This window comes from Melospiza melodia, chromosome 18 (genome assembly GCF_035770615.1).
Source record: "Melospiza melodia melodia isolate bMelMel2 chromosome 18, bMelMel2.pri, whole genome shotgun sequence".
NCBI classification, from domain to species: Eukaryota; Metazoa; Chordata; class Aves; order Passeriformes; family Passerellidae; genus Melospiza; species Melospiza melodia.
This window is the reverse complement of record NC_086211.1, coordinates 16,049,959-16,071,267: the sequence shown is the minus strand read 5'-3', so window position 1 is coordinate 16,071,267 and position 21,309 is coordinate 16,049,959. Positions and strand designations below refer to the sequence as shown.

Genomic DNA, 21,309 nt, shown 5'->3' with positions numbered 1-21,309 from the left:
CTTTAACGTGGTTAAATGCAGTTCGATCTCTCTGCGCCCTGGGCACTCTGCACTCACAAGCTGGGTGCCACAATAAAATTCCTGACAATGTTCTATTACAAGTTTAGCAATAGTGTGATAGCAGATTATTAGATGCTTCCTGCTGGGTTTTTGATATGCTTTAAGGACAAAGTCCTCACAATTTCCCAAGTAACTGATAAAGACCTGATATCAGAGCACTCTACAGGGCAAATACTTTTAGGCATTTAGATGATTTCTCTTGGGATATCACCACTGTGAATGAAGCACAGTAACAGAGTTTGTCCTAGAATCCCATGTTTTCTTTCTTAGGAACATACTATCACCTTCTTAAACAGTCTAAATTATCTGTAATTAATTTGTTGTGCACTTCATTAAAGTTCAGACGCACATTCAGACACAGCACTTCCTCACTGCTGGACAGGTAAGTGATAGTAGCGTATATTTAGGAGAATGAGTATGCCACAGAATGATGGAACAGTTTGGGTCAGAAGAGACTAAAGATCATCTCATTCCACCCCCTGCCATGGACAAGGCCACCTTTCACTATCCCAAGTTGCTCCAAGCCCCATCCAACCTGGCCTTGGACACTTCCAGTGATGGGGCAGCCACAGCCTCTCCTGGCACCCTCTGCCAGGGCCTCGCCATCCTCTGAGGAAAGAATTTCTTCCTAACATCTAATTTATATACATACATCTCATAGCTGCAAGCACTTACAAAGCATCCCCTCCTTCCCATCTCTGGGTTGGGATGACACAAGCACTTCTGATGTCCCTGTGGGTGCTGTGAGCAGTAAGATATCAAAAAGGCACACACAGAACCCAACAAGATAAAAGTCTGGGGAAAACCACAACATATTGTTGTTGAAAAAATGTAAGAGGAAAGAAATAGTTAATGGCTCCACAAAGGTTCAAAAAGGCTAAAGAGCAGAGCATTGTAAGAGGATATTGGAGGCAAACGTTATCAAAGCCATAGATCAGTAGCTTTCTCTCCTGCCTACACCATAAAAACACTCAAGGAACAAACAGCAAAATTAAAGAGAGGGTAATTCCTACCTTTTTTCCCTCCAGATGAAAACTGCACTTAACTGCAAAACTATCTTACATGATGCATTAAAAATGATTCATTATAAAAAAGATATCTGTCAAAGTAGTGCAAAAAGACCACTACAATTTTCTGACCACATAGTCTGAGTTTTCCTTCTGGTCCTCCCAAACTGTAAGGCTGAAAAAATCCTTCATGTTGTGCTAATTATTTGTCTTCCCTCGGTTGCAAAATGGAAATAACTGCAAACATGTATCCCCTCAAAGCAACCTCTGACTCTGAACATACAATCTTTGGTCTTATTATTTTTACTTTCCCATAACACTTGTATCTTTCTCTGTTTGGAAGTACAGTCAACTACGTAGAACCAAAGACAGTGTTGACTGTCAGTGATAAACCTGATATGGTATCAAATCCATACACAATAATACAAATCCCTTTTCCCTCTCTGTTGCACTGGATGCTGTCAGTTTGACATCTATCACCTTGAGACTATTTTCCACTACATTTACTGGCAGAAATGTTAAATATCTGTTGATGATATGTTCTTCTCTCAGACACAGTGACTGCATTGGTTTCTGTCAAACACTGATTTATTTATTTTCCTCTTATCTAAACCAGAGGGTGCAGGAACATGTACTTTACAGGTACATGCAGCCCTGTGTTATTTCTTTTACATTTAGAGTCTCTTCAGGTCCAGAACAGCAGTTCACAGCATGAATGGAAACACAGGTATATTTTTACAAGCAGAAGACACAATCTGAGATACCCGGAAAGGGCTTCCCTAGGAGAGATGTTTGCCAAGAAGCCTTTCCCAGTGCATGGCAATATATTGTATATATATACAATATATCAAATACACATGTCATTTTTAAAAACTAATGCTCAGAATAATTTTCCCCACAATATTAATACTTATCAAAAATACACCCACACAGATGACTGCTGGACATTCTCTCTTGAGAAAGGTTCAAAATATGAATGCTGCCACTTAAAGTCTGTTAAGGAAACCAGCCAACATTCCAATTCCCCATATCATCTTTAAAACAGAACAAAAAGACAATTTAGTCAAAAAAAAGTCAAGTATCTGTGTGGATACTTATGCCAGTTTAATTCTTCTGGAAAATTAACTGATAATACATGTTGATAGTCGTTTAAGACGTCCTCAGTGCAACAACACGTGAACATATAAAGACTTGAGGGGCAGTGCTGGAGAGCTTAAGGTGCACCTAAATTGGGAAAGGTGTGGATGCAGCTGTAACCCTGGTGTAAGGGAGCACACAAATCCTTATCCATGCTGAGCATATGGAAATCACTACACACACTTCTTGTATGTGTGGTAAGCAAATGGAGATGTACACTTCATTCCTGCCAACAGTTATCCCCACAACGTTTTTATTCCGGGGAGATCTGTGCTCCCATAACTTCAGCCAGCAGCTAAAAACAGGGAAGGGAAACCTTATTATCTCAGAGTATTTCATGATTGTTTACATTAAGTATAAGGGCACAGCAGTTTGCTCTTGGAAAGCAAAAGCCAATTTACAGTAAGATGAGCCTATAAAAAGGAGTTAAAGCTGTCATTTTAGTCAGAATTTAATTTTATTGCAGCCCTGCAAAACACTACAGATTTTTTTCCTTTCTTCTGACCTTGCTCAGAAGAAAAGCTTCAATAATTTGGTATGCCCTGTAATGGACTACCCTTTGCTGAAACCAAGTGTAGGTTACCCTACACAGGGGAGATATTCAGACACCTACAACACTTTACAAGCAAAGGAGAACCTAAGCTCATCCAAAAGCTCCACTTTGGGGAACTGGAACAACACATTGCTGTATATTGGTACTTATTTCTGTCATCTTTCTAAACTTATGCTTGATTAAAATAATAGCAACAAACACTCCTGTGTGGCAGCAAAGGTACAGAAACAGCACCTTGTAACGAAAAACTGATGAGTATGAAATCCCACACTAGTCCTGCGTTACTTTGATTGTGATTTCAAAATCACAACAGACAGGTTGCCAAGTTTATAATCTTACTATTAGTGTATACTATACTGCTAATCTTCTAGTCTTTCTGGAGAGAGAACTTTGGGTGACTGCCTCTGTCATAGAGTTCAGAATCCAGGGCACAGGTTTTACAGGAAGGTTTGCTGTTGAGGGTGCTCTGTACCCATGTGCTTGCTTTGAGGAAACTTGAAGGGATTTAACACACCTGACACACTGTTGAGGAAGATGAAACAGGAAAGCCTTATAAATATGATTGTGTGGCAAAAGATTTTGAGAATATAGAAACTATAAGCGAGACTGAAATGAAAGCAAGCTTTGAGATCCCCCAGGTACTGAACAACTGGAAAACAATGGTGTGGCTGGCTGAAGGTAATCCCCTTTTGATGGAACAACACCCTCTGCTTGCAGACAGGCCCAAGGGTCAGAGTAGCAGAAGGGGTCCAAAGAGCAGTTTATAGGGTTTAAAATGTAACACAGTATGGTAATGTAAGATTCTTATAGGCTGTATGGAAATGCTGTAGGATTTGTATCTTGTACTAGATTGGTTAGTAAGAATTAGAATATTCAACACAGAAGATTTATTGTATTGTAATGGGAACCTCACTCTCTTAACCTCTCATCCTCTCTCCCTCTCTCAGCCTGCTCTGAGCTGTGGCTGCAGCTCCCAGCAGGGCCCTGCCCCCAGGCCCTTTGCAATAAACCCCAAGTTCCTGACCTGCAGCAGAGATCTCTGTCTCCATGCCACAAGGCACCTGCTCCTCTCTCCAGTGGCACTGCCCTGGCCGATGGGTTCCAAGTCTCTCACCCGGAGGATACAGGCACACTGAAATGTAAACCAGGAGCAGAGTCCTGTCTCCACATCCAGGTTAGAAAACAAAGATTTTCATTATAGAATAAAGATATTACAAAACAAAACTATTAAACAAAAAGAATCCCAAAACTCCTCTGCCACTCAGACTGAAGTGCTTTTATTAACCCTTATCTTAGAACTTGTAACTGTACAGATCTTTTTATAACTTACTCCCTTCTGTTTGGTCTGTTTGTGAGGTGAAAAATAACCTGTAAAAACTAGACTGTGTTTTCAACAGTGCACTGGGCAACACTGATATGCATCAGGTGCACCACTGACCTCCACAGCTTAAAAAAAAGTTATCTGCATGCATAGCTTCAACCTTCATTCCTGAAACTGTGCTGTAGAAAACAAGGTGACAAACACCCTCACCAAAGAGAACAGCTAAATAACCACATTATCAAAGTGCTTGCAGCATCAACAACTCATTTCAGTCCCTAAAATCACAAGCAGGATTACTACTTGGGGCGGCTGTGTCACAAATACTTTTAGCCCCCCCTGATTCTCTACAGGATGTACAAAGCCTACATTAAATAGGCAATCTCTGGAAAATGTCTCTCCTCGAGGGACTAATAGGTACTTGCTGCACAGGTACATGATTTTGGAATTCCAGCTCTGCAGTGTTTGGATCACCAGTTCTGAAACAAACCCAACTCCACTCTGATCACATGCAGTGGACTATGGGGTTAGAACAGCTGATTCACTGAGAGTTGGTATCTGGCCCTTGTCCTATTAGGTAGAAAAATTCAAACTAATCTGAATGTTATTTTTCTTTTCAAAATGTTGATAGCCAGCATAGCAGATTTGGCAATAACAGTACAAGTTTTCTGAAACACAGTCACTACACTTGTACTTGTGGACGATTTATTTCTCCTTTAAGTTGTTTTCCCCATAAAAAATAACAAAATAATGAAGTGTTGAATTTTGGCAGCTACACCTGAGTTACACTTATTTGACAACATAATCAGGAGAGGGAGAAAGGATTTTACACTGACAGAGAGTAAGTTTAGATTAGATTTTCAGAAGAAATTCTTTCCTGTGAGGGTGCTGAGGCCCTGGCAGACACAGAGAAGCTGGAATCCCTGCTCCTGGATCCCTGGAAGTGTCCAAGGCCAGGCTGGATGGGGCTTGGAGCAACCTGGGACAGTGGAAGGCATCCCTGGACATGGCAGGGGGTGTAACAAGATGGGCCTTAAGGGCTGTTCCAAGGCAAAGCACTCTGTGGTTCTGTGGTGATGTAGCTGCCTGCACCTCAAGCATCATTCAGCACACTCCTTAACACAGACATTGGCAGTCACCCAGATTTCTCCTGAGTCACCTTCACAAGACACTGGGAATCAACAGCTCATGGTCTTTTGCAACATTTCTGAAAGTTCAGGCAATTGTTCTCTAACTGCAGAAGTTTAAGCAGGAGGAGAAACAATGAGTTCTGTTAAAGCCTAAGAGTATGAACACCACAGCTACAAGCACTTCCATTAATGTCAGGGATTTTAAAACATTCGAGTCCAGAACAGGACCTCACCAGCACATATCCCCACCAACACATGTGGACTCCAAGCCAGTCAATCATTAATTATAGTGCAATAAGATCTACTTTTGTATCAGGTGACTGGTCAAGTACCAAAGCAGGAAATAGCTCAAGAACACCATTTCTGCAGCAAAACCTACTGCACCTCCATTCAATTGTGTCAGACTATTGCAAATAAATAGTCTGAAAATAAAGGCATCCCCAAACAAATTTGAGAAAAAATGTAGTTCTTTAGTTCTGATTCAAGGCTGTACAGACAGAATAAAAGGAGCTACTTTTCCTTCAGACCAGTAACACAGACCAGTAACTCAATTCTGAGTGGTAACACAGACTCATCTGTGCCTGAGCATGCAGCCACACAGCCCAACAGCAGCAGGTGCAGCTGCCTCTCCAACCTGACAGGGAAGGCAGGGGGAATTCTGCAGAGCCAGAAGAACAGCAAGGACCTAAGCTATGGCATGTTACCAATAACATGCTGTCACTGCCTGTATGTCTCTTCAGCACTAAAGCAAAGGCACTTACAACCTAAACAAATGCCAGACAATGCAAACAACACAAGCCAACAATAATGTCTAAACAATGCAATATCAGACTGCAATAACCTTGGTGTTGGAGATGGTGAGACACCCACGCAGTGTGGACTGCTTTGCTTGCCTTAAATACATGGACAGTTATTTTAGTACAGGGATAGCTTCTTTTCCCATTTTCTTTACAGTCCAAATAACAGGGGGATCAGAGGATGGAGGCCCTTAAAGATTTCAGATTAACAGAACAAATAAGCAAATACAACCAAAGGGAGAAAACAAAGATCACAAAAAAAAGGAGTGAGCTGGGAAGAGCAGAGGTACTTAAATATGTGATGGATCCACAAACAGCCTGCTAGAAACATTTACTTGGCAGCACTTAATCACTAACAGCAAAAAACCCCAAAAGCCCCAAACAAACAAACAAACCCCTCAGAAACAAAGAACAAAACAAAAACCACAAAACCCCCACCACCAAAAAATCTCAAACAAAACAAAACAACAACCCCCTCAAAACCAACAAACAAACAACAAATAAACCAACCCAAAAAATCTCAGGGAGAAAGCTGTTTTTCTTTGAGTTAAAATTTCTGGCCATGGGAACACCTGCAAACTTTCAAATATTAATGACAGAAAAGACTTTCAGTACAAGGATTCCCAACAGCTGATTATTGTTCAATACTATCCACAGCTGTTTTGAAAAATACAAAGGATATAAGTATCAGGTATTGCTTGGAAGGAACAAAAAATTACTATAAAATGTTGCTGGAATCCTTGAACTAGAGTTATCATTGCTGTTCTTGAGTAACCACCTCGGAGAAGTCTTTTGCAACAGTCTAACAGCTAGTGATTACAGAGAGAAGGAATGCCAACACCAGGGAATCCCCTGTTCTGGTAATACAGTGCCCTAGATATGATCCATGTTATTTCTATGCTCTGGGTACTCCTGTATGCTCTGAAAATCCTACTGGGATTTCCTCTAAGCCAGAAAAGCTTTCAGATGCTCCAGCTTCTTGTAGGAATTGGACATAAAAACACAAGGATTGAGATAATACAGTTCAAAGGAGAAGGTCTCACTGTCCTCTCCTCACAAGCACCTGAGAGGAGTCCTCCCTCCTGCTGCCCTGGGACCAGAATCAGCATCAGCTGCATCCACCCGGCCATCGCTCGCTTGTTCACAGGCCCAGAGAGGCTGGGGAGCGTTTTGGCAGGTCCCAGGCAGCACTCTAAATTTGGTGTTTGGTGGCTAACAGTGTGCCAGCCCAAATATTCCAGCAGCAAATTTCACTGAAGCATGGGCCGGAAAGACCAAGGTGAAAACAAACTCTCAACAAAATTCTACTTTCATTACAGAAATTTCAAAACCATTGAAGGCGGAGGCTGCAGAACACAAGAGCCAGGCTTAGCGAGCTCTCCCTGCCGAGACGCGCTGCCCGCTGCGGGGTGGGCCGGCAGCATAGGTGTACACTGTGCGTGCCGGGGGAGCCTCGCCAGCGGGCAGATCCTCGGGCACTGCCCGGCACCTGGGGCTCGCACAAACCATTCCAACATCTTCCAGCCCCTCCACGCACCGAGCCGGCCCCAGGCGCAGCCCAGAGCCCCCACGGCCGGCTCGCCGCAGGGACCGGCGCCCGCTCTCCGGTCACCGACACCCCCGGAGGTTCCGCCCTGGGTTCCGGAGCCCACGGCCAGACACAGCGGCTGGGGCCGCGCCCGAGCCTCCCCCGCAGCTGCTCCTCGGTCTAGAGCACAGCCAGCGACCCGCGGCCCGGACACGGGGGCCTGACGAAGGCCAGCCTCAGAGCCGGCCCCCTCCGGCTCCCTCCCGGCCCCTCGCCGGAGGATGCTGCCGCGATGCTACCGCCCGACACCGAGTTCCATCCCCCTCGGTGGACTCCCGGAGCCCCGCTCACCCTCACCGCTCTCCGCCGCTCCGGGCCGCGTCCGGCGGGACCGGGGGCGCGAGCGGCCCCGCGCCTGCGCAGAGGGCGCGGCAGCTGTGGGACGGGCGCGCGCACGCCGTCCTGCCGGGCCGGGCTGGGCGGGAGCGCGCGGAGCGTCCGCGGCCCTGGGGCCAAGCGGCGCGGCGGTGAGGGGCTGTGAGGGGCTGTGAGGGGCTGTGAAGGGCTGTGAGGGGCTGTGACGGACTGTGAGGGGCTGTGAAGGGCTGTGAGGGGCTGTGACGGACTGTGAGGGGCTGTGAAGGACTGTGACGGACTGTGAGGGGCTGTGAGGGGTGGTGGGGGCCGTGGAGGGCTTTGAGGGGCTGTGAGGGCTGATGGGAGCTGTGAGGGGCTGTGAGGGGCTGTGACGGGTCGTGAGAGGCTGTGAGGGGCGATGGAGGGGCTGTGAGGGGCTGACAGAGGGGTGGTGAGGGGCTGTGACGGACTGTGAGGGGCTGTGATGGGTTGTGAGGGGCTGACAGAGGGGTGGTGAGGGTGGCTGTGAGGGCTGATGGAAGCTTTGGAGGAACAGGAGGCTGTGAGGGTTACAGGGAGGGACTGTGAGGGGAGTGCAGGCCAAAATTTAGGGAGTGTGAGGGGTGACGGGGACTGTGAGGAGTGGTGGGTGTCAACGAGGGGCAATGTGGGGCAGACAGGGTGGTTGTGGCAGTGTTGTGATAAGAGTATAGAAATTTGGTGGAAAAGAAACGCCTTGTTAGCCAGCTGGTCATTAGGAATCAGAGAGGGTGAGGGTAGCTGGGCTTAAGCTCTTATTATAACTTGTTTGGTACTATAAGTGGTTGTGTTCAATAGGAAGTTCCATGAGCACAGGTCCTCAAGCAGGGCATGTTCAACACTGAGTCTGGTAATGTTCAATAGGAACTTTCACCATCACAGGTTCATGAATAGTATGGTTTATTGAAGCGGCAGAAGTGCAAGGGGGAATGGAAAGGGAGAATAACTGTAAGATAGTATGTTTTAATTAGATTTTCAGAAGAAAATCTTTACTTAGAGGATGGTGAAGCCCTGGCACACGGTGCCCAGAACAGCTGTGGCTGGCCCTGGATCCCTGGCAGTGCCCAAGGCCAGGCTGGACAGGGCTTGGAGCAAGCTGGGACAGTGGAAGGTGTCCTTGCCCATGGCAGGGGGTGGAACCAGAGGAGCTCTAAAATCCCTTCCAACCCAAACAATTGTAAGATTCTATGAAATAATAGATTTGGAATTGCCCTAGATGGATGCACTAGCTGTGGTAGACTTCTAACAATAGCAGTAGTATAGTGTTAGCTGAGGTAATAATAATCGTAATCATTTTATGTAAAAGCTTACAATGAATGCTTGGGAGGAGGGAGAGGAGACTAGTAGCCCATCATCTGTTTCTGAGGTCCTTTTGGGTCTTCCTCCTAACTAGGTGAAATTTTTACCCTCCGTATATACACCCCAATCTTATCCCCCTCCTTCTTCTTCACATATAGCATGATCTAAGCAGAGAGCAATGTAATACTGTAATATATGTGAGACTAAGGTACTTAATGAAGGCAATTAGCATATGCAGGGTTTGTTGGTTTTTTTTTTTTTTTGTGGTTTTTGTTTTGTTTTTTTGTTATGGTGTCCTTCGAAGTTCTGGTCATACAACTTTGTTCTCATTTGCTCCATTCTTCAGAGCGAGAGCAGGATCATTGCATCTGCACAGGACCTGCTCCTTCAGGGCCTTTCCTGACATCAGCTGTGCAGCTCTCCATGCACAGAGATAACACAGAGGGTACCCAGCACACACTGTAGGTATTGAGCCTCAGTCCTTGCTTGGCTCCTGGGTCATTATCCCACAGAGACCAGGGCTGTGTGAGGAGAACTGGGCTGTGCTTCTGCCCTGGGGCCTGGGAAAAGCTCAGCGCAGATGTTAGAAACAATTGCTGCCTTGGGAAAGCTTTAAAATCTGACTATTGTGCTCAGTAACAATATGTTTTTGCAAAGCCTACAATGGCCAGGACAGAAATTGGTTCGTTTTAAGGATGAAGGATTTCCATAGTGTTTATTTGACTTGGCTTGGCAGCAATGCTCTGTTTACAACTGGATAAATAACTGCCACATTAAAGATTATTAACTAGCTATGCTTCAGTGGCCAATAAAGCACTAATCTTTTATATGGTGTTGTATATGTACACAGCTTGGTACGGCTGGATCTTGCCAAAGAGATAACAAATCCCTTACCTGGAAGTTTTACAATCTAAAGGAAACCACAAAGGACCACAAAGAAAGTACTAAACATGATAATGAAACATAAAATACACAGAGGACTTGGAGCCATTTGCAGCTGCATTTTAAGGGTCTTAAGAGGGTGTTTTATATTTACCTTAAAGCTCCTGAGCAGAGAGGCAAGATAAAATCCTAGGTTTGGGTTGGAAGGGACCTCAAAGCCCAGCCAGTCCCACCCTGTGCCGTGGGCAGGGACAGCTTCCATTAAACCAGATTGCTCCAAGCCCTGTCCAACCTGCTCTTGAGCACTCCCAGGGATGGAGCAGCCACAGCTTCTCTGGGCAACCTGTGCCAGGGCCTCATCACCCTCACTGAGTAAACCTTCTCCTAATACCTGGTCTAAATCTCCCCTCTTTCAGTTTAAAACCATGCCCCCTTTTCCTGTTACCACAGGCCCTGCTGAATAGCCTGTCCTCACCTTTCTTGCAGACCCCTGTTAAGTCCTGAAGACAGACACAGCAGCCACTGTGCTGTGCCAATTGGTCAGTGGGGTCTTGGGCTGTGCTGTGCCCCTGCCTCTGCAGGTGGCCAGGCAGGGCAGGCCTGAGCCCCAAACTGGGGGAAGCAGTAAGCAGTCCTTGCAATGTGCTTCCTTTAAGGCTTCCTTGCGACTGGCTAATCTGTGGACAGCAATGGGCTCGTGTCATGGAGCATGAGAGCCACTTCCAGAAGCTGTGATAAGAAATCGTTTGTTTATCCAAATATAAATTGGAATATAATACATTATTTTATATTCACTTGTGTTTAATTCTGCAGGGCCCTAAAGGACATTCCACACATGTAAAGCATTATGTTCCTTCTGCTAAATGAAGCTGAGCTAGCAAGGAAAGCAGGTTTAAAAGAGGATGAAAGTAGATGGAGAGGTGTGAGGACAGAGATAAGTGTGGGCAGCATTTTGCAGGAGGATAGAAAACTTTCATCTGTCTTCAGTATTTATAGATCCTTTCACTGTAATATGTGAGACATGTATTTTGCATACTTGGGCTCATGGTGCCCCTCTGAGGTAAAGCAGCACTGCTGTTCTCACTTCCCTCCCAGGAAACTGCAGCAGAGACTATGTGTCACATGGGGAAAAGGAAGCTGGGGATTGATAGGCTTTGGAAAAGCAGGAGCAGGCACAGGGAGAGGGACCAGACCCACAGAGTTTCTCTCCTGAAATGTGAACCATTATTGGAGCTGAACATGCTGTTTAGCCAGACAGCTGTTCTCAGTGTTCCGAAAGTAGGAAGGCTCTCTCCGAACTTCTGTCCTCATGCTCAGTGGTGCCTTATTGAGAGATAATTTAGGAGTATAATGGTGACTAAAGCCTCTGAATTGCCTGGTGTTTTTACCTAATTCTGGTACTCTGGGTGCAGTAGGGGGATAGAGTTCAAGGAGGCAGAGATAAGATAAAGGCACAGAGATAAGATCAATGTGGGGAAATCTTTCAGGAGGGGCCTGTGTGAATGCATGATAAAAGGAGACAGCAGTCTGTGGATTTATGGTGGAAATGGCAGATGATACAGGTAGAATGGATGTGAAACTTTGGAGCCTGCGTGGCTGTGAGTAATCTCCACCAACCTGTGTTCAGGCTGTTGGACTGTCTGTGGCTGTGAGAGAGAGGGTGAAGGCCTTGCTTGAGTAGCTGGCTGATGGCTGCTGCAAAACATGTTTGAATGCAGCCACTCCTCTTCCTGGAGGAAGATGTTCATTGCTGGCAGCTTTACAGAAGCCAAGGAATGCTAAGGCTCTCTTAAGTCCTAAACCCTGCAGTAGTTCAAATAAAGAGAAAGACCTGGCTAGTCCCTGGGCATGGAGGGCAGTGAGTCTATGGAGACTTTTGAGGGATGAAAGAAGGATCTTTGTTTATATCTAACTAGTTCCCAGAGTTATTTCATGTAGCATGAAATAAAGTAGTTCTGCAAGTGCAGTGTTGGGTGAAGCCTGTGACCTTTGGGCTTTGTGCCTTGATGGTGGCTTCTCTCTCTGTTCTCTGAAGAACAAGTGAGCTCATACTGAACCATTCCTTTATGTGGGAATGCTATTCCCCCTGAACATACATTTTCCAGAACCTACAGGAACAGAAATTTCTCTGCTACGTACAGTTGTATATCTCACATTTTCTTATTAAACCATAGACTAGGCACTGGATGTAATGGAGGCCTTTTGACAGAGGCAGTGGAGGGACTGGAAAGCTGGACTGGGAAACATGAAAGCAAGAAAAGAAAAGCAAGTGAGGAATGGCTAAGTGGATGAAATTATCCATCTCATGAGACCTATCCTCATGTGTGTCCAACAGCCTTGGAGGGGAGATTCGCACTGGTAAGGTGGGCAGAGGAGCAGCTGGAGAATCATCAGAGAATGCCAGGAAGAACAGAAGGGTCTTAGGCCCAAACCTAAGCTGGGCTAGTAAGACAGTGGCTTTGCTGGTCCCGCAGCAATGGGATTTGCCCTGGGTTGCTTGCATGGGAAGCTGATAAGCCTCGGCAAAGTCTGACCTCCTGTGGGTAAAACTGGGAATTACTATGGGATAATTAAGCAAATCTTTTTCCTATCACGTGCCAGCATCTTAATGAGAGATTTGCTCAGTGGTGTGGATCACTTCTCTTCCACTTCCAGCAGCCAGACGTGGTTCTTCCCCTCTAGATGAGCTGCTGATGTTACTCCTGGCAATGAAGGTGAGGCTGATGGTCCCAAAACTGGGAGAGTGCTGGTGGATTTTTTAATGACACAAAAGGAATGTGGTCACGAAGGCAGCCAAGCATTTCTCTGTCACTGCAACAAGAACTCCGTGGACACTGTGTTTTCCATTTGGTTGGATGGGTTGCAGCCAGCTTTCCCTGTTTCTTTGTCCCTTCCCCACATATGGCAGCTCCTGCCTTTTAGGAGTGACATTAGTCACATTGTACCATGAATGTGAAAGGTTGTCTTCTGGTACTGGGTGATCCTCTTGGTGTGGAGAGGGAATTTGTGAGAAAGGAATTAGCAGTTTCCCTTTAGGATTACTTTAATCCCCCTCCTCCATGAGGAGACTGCAGTGATGTACATTCCCAGCATATTGCACCAGGTGTTCCAGAATGGGATATTGCTTGTTAGGATCCAGCTTCGGCTGCAGGTGCTGCTGTGGTGTTCCACACCTGCTAGGATCCAGTCCACAGAGATTCCTCTGGCTATTGGGCATCTTTGGAGCACTCTTACCAACTCTTGACTCTGGAGGACGAGAGTTCATTGCAGAAGGATCTTGCACATGACAGTTTTCCTCCCCCTGTATGGTGCCTGCCTGATGACCTGTGGGATCTTAGGGAATGACTCATAATCCAAGGGCTTTTCCTGGGAAAGTGGCTCTGTAGGAGTTTGGTTTATTCCAAGTGCAGGTGTATCTTATAAGCACCACAGACTGTTGGTCAGTCACATGCTACAGACATGGATAGATAACTAAACATTGCTTAATTTATGCCCTGCACTGTCTGTGATGTTGGCTTGATCCCTTTCTTTCCCCTGCACTCCACCACACCAGCTCAAACACAGCACTGCCTTTTCACAAGAGGCTCATTGCCTTTCATCAGGCAAAGCAGGAACTTTTTTTTGGAACTGGCATCCCTCATGGTATTATGTTTCTGTCTGGGCTGCTGGCTCTGGGTCTTCAGGGTCTCTGGTGCATTTACCTCATAGTGCGATTGAGCAGCAGCAGTGAGGGACCTGCAGAGTTCACAGCAAAGGTGGCTGGACAAGTAAGTTCAAAACCAGGCTGTGACCCCATGGATCTGCCTTTTAGAGACCTGAGAATAGGTGGAACCTCCCTGGGTGAAGGATAAGAGAATATGGTGCCCAGATAGCCTCTGCCTGGAGAGGGATCCTGGCTGTCCCAGCCAAACAGCCAGGGCAGGCTTAGCTCTCAAGGGGGCTTTACACCAAAATCCATGGCACTGGGTGCTCTCAGGCCTGCCTGTGTTCTCCTCTAAGGCAAAGCAGAACCTTCAATTAGTGTTTCCAGAAGGTGTGAGATAGAGCTGGAGGAAAAGCAGGCTTGGTGGTGCTCTGGCCCAGGCCTGGTCCTTGCAGCCTTCGTACCTGTACTGGAGCATGAATTGCTACTCTGTGCTGGTGCCCCTCACCCCTCTGCAACTCTGTTTTCATTAGTGTGTGCTCTTTGGTTAAGGACCCTTCTCACTTCCAGCTGAACAAACACTTTCCATCGCGTGTAAAATCCAGCTTGGTGCTAATAGGCGTCTCCCCCACCTTCCTCCCTCCCCTTTACCACCTTTTCTGCAGTTGGCAGGACAAAAAAGTGTCGCTATTACCTGACTTATTATCAGCACGGGACTGTAATTTATGACATATGCTTGGTAGAGTGCCATGCTGAAAACATTTATGGCCCTCTTTGAGTCCTGCGGGGTGGTGGGGAGGGCAGTGGCTGTGGAGGGGAAGCCAGTTGTTCCACCCATGCAAAATACAGCACAGTCCAAAAGCTTCCTCTGCCTTCTGACAGCAGCACTGTGGGCAGTAGGCTCAGCACCCTGCTCTGATGTCAGTGGGTTGAGACACCAGTGCCCAGAACAGATGCAAGATTTTTCTCTCCTTAGGAAACACACAGTTTCTCCCTTGGGAAATGTATTGAATTCCCCATCTTTATAGCTTTTAGTCCTGTACAATCTTACCCCTCAGGCAGGATCTCAGAACCTGCCTTCCTTGTGTTCCTCATACAAGTGTCACCTGCTCTTTTCTGCCCTGGCTACAAGTCCCTGTTCTCCCTTGGGAGGTCTGCAGCAGTTGCCCTATCTGCAGCAGGTCAAGCACAGGAGCTGTGAAAGGCAGGCATTACGGCAGGACAGCTGCCCTCCAGCAACCAGATTCATCTGGTTGGAAGGAAACAACCTGATTGTTTAGTTCTCCATGTCTGGATTTGAGCTGAAAGTGTGGTATGGAGAGAAGGGGGCAAATGAATTGTCATTGCTGTAGGTGGGCTAGATTTGAATAGCAATAGAAAGGGCAAGGGAAAGTCTTGGCAGCAGTGACTTTTTTCAGTGACTGAAGAGAGACTTAAGAGAAATAAGACTTTATATCCCAGTTTTGAGATGAGTGATATAAAAATTTGGCATGGGAAAGAGTTTTTTACACTGGGCTATTTGCTGATAACTGAAAAGTTAATATTCACTGTTGGGCTCCTGTCAGGAAAACACCCTTGTTCATATTTCAGAGGTATTTGGAGCTTGGCTGTCTGGTCTGTCCGCTTGTTGTGTTTCAAAGGATGGGAGTAGAGATCATCCAAAACATTTCCCAGTTTCAGGAGCATACTTTCCCTGAAGCTGCTCAGTTAGAAGGAACATTTGCTTGGCCTGCAGTGAGGTAGACTCTCTGTACACTGTGGGGAAGGATCACATGGCAGTTTGTCCTCTTTCTTTGGTTCAGGCTTTGCCAGCTTCTGGGTGAGAAGTAGGTCTCTGCAGCCCTCTGCTTCAACAGTGCCATGTGTGCATTCATGTACAGGAGACGTTCTGGCTGGGCTCGAGTCCTGGATGCTCTCTGCTGCTTGCTGTTTTGAAGGTTTGCAAGATAAAGCCTTGAGAGCCGGGTGACATAAGGAGATGTGTGAAGCCCACAATGCCAAGCTAATGCTGCTTCCAGAGTCATCATCTCTAGCTGCTGTTATTTCTGGATGTCTTGTCCAGAGGATCTCAAGGCTGAAGGTTTGGTCTGAGAGAATGCCTTGAGCTGCAGTTGCTTCATTCCTGCTGTGTTTGGACAGAATGTGTGTTTTGGATGGCATTTATTTCCCCAAACAGCAGCTATGTAGAAGTTTGCCATCTGGTGTAATTTTGTCCTCTGAGTTCCATCTGCCCTGTGCAGTGGGGAGAGACTGAAGCCTCCCGTGAGTGAATCAGCTCATTTTGTCTTAAGTGCTATTGGGTGGAGCAGGTTGCTCTGGAGCTGATTCTGCTTTTTCTCACTGGAGCTTAGATATTTAGGTGCCAAACTGGGTGCTAAAATCAGAGATGAAAACCCTCACTTTCACTTTTTGTGTGAGGGAGGGCTGGTGAGAAGTTCACATTGTCTATGGGGTCTGAGCCACCTTTAAGTCTTGTTCTGTTGACTGAGTCCCAGACACCCCATAACCAGGTCAAATCTCTGCCTGGAGCCCAGAAAGAGCCCCCCTTTCTCAGATCGTGAGAAGCAGATGGATGGTGCTGGATCCTGCTGAAAACAGGGAAGAACCACACTTGAAAGGTTTCTCAGTGTCCTGCAGAGTGAAAGCAGTTTAGCTGTCAATAAACCTCTGCTGGGTGCAAGATTATTCAATGGGGAAAGGTGGGGGGAAATGGCAAAAAATGGCAACCTGTCTTAAGAGAGTTCACTGTATATGCACCTGATAAAAATCATAACTTGGGATCGGCTTCCTTCTCTGCTTTCTTGGCTTTTGGCATGCGTAGCCAAGCTCTGGCAGGCAGGGCAAATTTCCTTCTCCCTAGGGTAATTAAAAAAGACCATTTCCCCATTTAAAGAGTGGGAGGGAGGTGAGGATGGAAAGGGGAGCTGAGCCAGGCAGTGGGCAGGCCCTGCCCACACTGCTGCATGAGTTAGCAGAGCCATGGCTCTCCCACCCCCACCACTTTTCACGGCGTTAGGCACGTGGGATTGAGGGGGGCTGGATGGGTATGAAAGCAAACACACATCTGGAAGTTCCTCCAGTTAATTGGGCAATTATTCATACCATTCTTGCTGGAAGCAGCCTGCTACTGCTGAGCCAAAACCAACAACAACAGACTGTGGGCGTACTTCATCCCTGCTTGGAGCGGGAGGCTTGTGTGGCAAGGTGGGGCTGCAGAGGGCAAGTTCAGCAGCCCACTGCTCCTGGGCTGCTCTGCTTGGCTATAGAGGTGTGTGGGGAAGCCCTGGAGACCCTGATGTGGTGAGGTGCTTGGTAAGCACTTGCTTCACAGTGCATGTGGGCCCCAGGTGGGGAGGGGGAAGCTGCTGCTCTGGAGCAGCATAAGAACCCAAGTCAGCCTGTGTTGGGTTTTATTAGGAGCTTGGCAGATTGTGGTGTTGGTGAAGGTAGTCCAGGCCTAGCTATGCTCTGTAGCACTTTACTCCTCATAAATAATGGATTCACTGCCATTTCTGCCCAGCTCCCACCTGAGTGAGGCTCTGGCAGCTCATGTTCACCTTTTCCATCCCTCCTCCTTTACCTTTCTCACATCCTTGGTTCCTTCTTAGTCTGACAGCAGTGTCTCTGGATGTCCCAATTCCCTGCCTGTTTTCTGGTACAGATGCTGTGTAGGTGAAGTTCTGAGGGAATGCAGAGCTGGATGGCCTTATTCATTCCCCAGGATTTGCCTGTGGGATGGAAGCTGGGAGTGACCACCTCAGTCTGAGTGGCTTTCCCTATGACAGAGTTGACAGACCTCAGCAGATCCTCAGGGAGATGATGTTCAGGAGTACCGTGACGCCATCTGCCTTGAAGAGTTGTCTCTTCTTCTCATCTCTATATCTGGTGGGATCACTTCTGAGGCTGAATTCTCTGGGATTGCATATCAGTGTGACAGACCAGATCTTGAAAGCGTTTCCCTGGAACTGTGGCTGACTGCTCTTTGAGGGCTTTGCCATTCCCTCCCTGCTGCCAAAGCCCACAGGAAGCCTTCCCCTTCCAGCAGAATCTCTTGATTGATAAAAACAATCCCCTTCTCTCAAACCGTGCCTGCTGCACAAGCTGGGGGTGCTGCATTTGGCCCATCTGCTTCCCACTTTGCCTGAGAGCACATCTCTGGCACTGGGAGTCTTTGTGGCAGCCTCAGAAGTGCACGCTGTGCTGGGCTCCACCAGCATAATTGGAGCCAGCTCCAGCCAAGCCCAGCTGGGATGTGAGAGGAGAAGAATTCCCATGGTTCCTTCTTCCTTGTCTTTTTCCCTCTGCCACGAGATGGGTCTTCTCTAAAGAAGAAATTTATTGCCATTAACTCAAGATCTTCCTTAGGATAACATAAATCAGACAGACAGTTTGGCTCCAGGACGAACGTGCAAACGTAAGCAAGGCTGGAGCGGGTCACGCCATGGAGCCGTTGAGTACAGCATTTTCTCCACAGCATCACTGGAGTAAGTGCTGTAGGAAAAGGCTGGAAACAATGCATGCATGGCATGTGCTATCTTGCCTCTTCTCTGATGGTCCATGGATGTGGTGAAAGGTTTATCTAGTGGGTGATCAGCAAATGTTTTGTATATTTGTTTGTCCAGTTTTGAAGTGTCTTAGATGGTGCTAACTCAGAAAGGCTTGGGGATGTAAAGTTCTCTGCATGAGCTTTAGTAGTGGTCTACAAAAGTACTGTGAGGACATCTGAGCATCAAAAAACACTGTAGAGAGGGGAGCATGATTCCCAGTTTTACAGGAGGGAGTGAAGAATGTAAATGACTTATCCAAAATATCAGTGGGAATCCTTAACAGAGTGTGGTGTTGAAACCAGATTCTCAGACTCCTGTGACTGTTCAGCTTTCCTCTTTGATAATCACCCACACAGAGATCTAAGTTAGGATTGGAACTTACCCTCGAGCTAATGCAGAAATAAACCTAACTGAAGGGAAAGCCTTCCTTACTGTCCAGCTGGATGACTGTACTGTAGAAGGAAGACATTGCCAGGTGGAGAGGCCAACCAACAAAACCTGCTTTGTCAAGGATTAGGAAATGGAAACATTGCTGAGGGTCCAGCTGAGGAAATATGATTCTGAAGGTGCTCAGAAAAATCAAGATTTGCGGTGGAAAACCGTTTCAGGGAACAGGAGAGAGTTAGGGACAGGATCTGCTGTTCAGCCAGAAGGGAGAGAGTAGAGCCGCCAGCCATGTGGAAGGGATGGGAAAGGTAGGAGGGTATGTGGAGCTGGGCACTGAAATGGAGCAGCTGAGATACAAGCATCAAGGGACAGCTCTCGCTCTCACTGAAGGGAATGGACTGACTCCCATTGACGTCAATGAGGGCTGAACTGGGACCCTTGCGAGAAATATATTGAACACAGACAAATCCAGCAAAGTCAAAACAGATGATGCAGGCTGCTTAATACAGTCACAGGGAGCTGATTGCGAAATCTCCTAACAAGGCAGTTCTGTCAAGCAGCCATCCAAGCCCAGTAGGCTCCGGCCTAGGAGAGGAACATGGGAGGCTGTGGTCCTGGAGAAGGCATACCTAAGATGGAAAGCTGAAATGGCGTGGTTGTGTCCTCACCGTGCTTCAGCATCACCCCACTCGCCACCTTGTTTGTGTGACCTTCTCAGCTATCTTACTGTATTCCAGGTGCTTTTTCCTGAGCTTCCCCTGTCCCACCAATGAAGCTGTTCTGAAGCTGGAGGTGTGGACAGACTGGACAAGTTGTCAGAGAATACACTGCTGTACCTCAGCTGGCAGTGGGGGGCAGCTGAGTGTGCACACGCCTAATCCATGGCACATGCAAGTCAGTTCAACTTAGCCAACGTGACAGAACCGCACTAAGCTGGCTGAAGTGACCTTATTTGCACGGACTAAGCAAATGCACATGGACTGTAATGCTGACACGCAGTAACCGCTTACCGCGTGATAGCCGGTTCCTGTGCTTGCGCTCAGCCTCTGACTCATCACCCCAAACTCTTCCCTTGCTGTGCTTCCCAGTCCCTTGTTCCAGGTTCCCAGTGCCTGGTTTCCTCTGCGTCAGGGATGTCTGTGATTCTACCGCAGCCCCGTGTCTGTCCAGGGAGTAGTTTTGGCAACTCTCCTGCTCTGCTCCATGGAGTCTCAATGATCTGCTCCAGATTCAGGCTCTCCCAGTCCTCTTCTGAGGGTACTAAGCCAGCCAGCTCCCTATGGGACCCAGGTCATGGCTCCCCTCACTGCGCAAACCCTTTTCAGCCCAGCAGGCCTCCTTGGGCACCAGGACCTGTGTCTCCTCCATCTTTACTTTTGTTCCCCACTTGGAGAAAGCAGAGAGTCCAGACATGGCTCTACCCTTAGCAAGAAGATGTGTAGCACTCTAGTGAGGTCAGTGGAGAGATCTTGGCAGTATCTTCTCTATGGCACAGTGAGAATTTGGAAAAGTTGATGGAGTTGAAAGGAGAGGGCAGGATGAAGTTACTAGTGTGGAATATGAAGCTGAAAATATAAGGAGCTGAGTTTCTGGATGCTCCTGAGGATGTCTCATCCTTGACCAAGCACTGGTTCAGGCTGAAGAGCAGAGACTTCAGTGAAGCCACACTTATTCCACACCATGTTGAAACAGAATTCAGTCCATAAAGATCCATTTCCCCTACACCTGGAGTTGTACCACAGTTATTGCTGTGTTATGAAAAAAGGGACAGATCTAAATTAACTGATTTGTAAGTAGAAAATTCAAAGGAATGGGAGCAGGAGTGGAGACAGGAGAATGCAGGAGTGGAGACAGGCAGGGGGCATTGTTGCTCTTAAAATAGTCCTATACTGTATGCACAGTTTAGATGTTTTGAGAAGAGTGGAATTTCACTTTTGATTCCGCATGGATAGACTGGACTGAAACTTTACCTTCCTTTTCACCCTGGATCCACTGAAATAGCAGCATCTTGTTCAAGGACCAGCTTCCTTGATGTGCAAGTAATGTTTGGTGGGGAATCCGAGAGTGTACACAGGGACAGGTTACCTGCAGTGGGCATTGAGGCATTGCTTGAACTTTCAGGAATGAAATGAGCAAAGCCAGAGTGCTGGGGCCAGCAGACAAGAAAGACACCAAGAGGAGCCTCTTTCCACTGTGCCAGATGCAAATAAAGGCAAATAAAGGAAAAGTGTGGGCTTGCTGTATGCTGGGGCAGAGGATCTAGAAACAAAGGGCATGAAAAAGGCAAATATTCAACACCTTTTTGATACTGGTACCCATAATGTTTAATGCCCTTTTTAATGGCTTAGAGTGCACTCTCAGCGAGATTAGGGACAACCAGTTGATATCCCCGAGGGAGGGCACAGCTGGTAGTCAAAGGGCACTTCACAAGCTGTCCTCTATCCTGTGCTGTGATAGGCATTTCAGCGCTGATGGCCTGGCATTTTCTGCTGCCTGCACTGCTTGTTTGCTTCTTGCTTCCATTTCAGGTAGCTCTCTTTTTTTGAAGATGGTGGGAAAACATTCCTTCTCTAGGTAAGCAGCTGAAGGGACTGTGTTAGACTAGTCACACCTCAGTGAGTTAAT

At 47.0% G+C, this 21,309-nt stretch overlaps 1 protein-coding gene across 4 annotated transcripts in view; it reads right to left on the bottom strand.

The window, feature by feature from the left end:
- TBC1D24 (TBC1 domain family member 24) overlaps positions 1-7,944 on the bottom strand; it is a 38,265-nt gene extending 30,321 nt beyond the window's left edge. For 2 of the 4 annotated variants that reach the window (XM_063171339.1, XM_063171343.1), the window contains exon 1: positions 7,882-7,944. The gene's annotated coding sequence lies outside the window, so the exon portion shown is untranslated. The remainder of the gene's footprint in view (positions 1-7,881) is intronic. The other 2 variants (XM_063171342.1, XM_063171341.1) reach the window with 1 other exon arrangement.
- Positions 7,945-21,309: the final 13,365 nt, after the last annotated feature.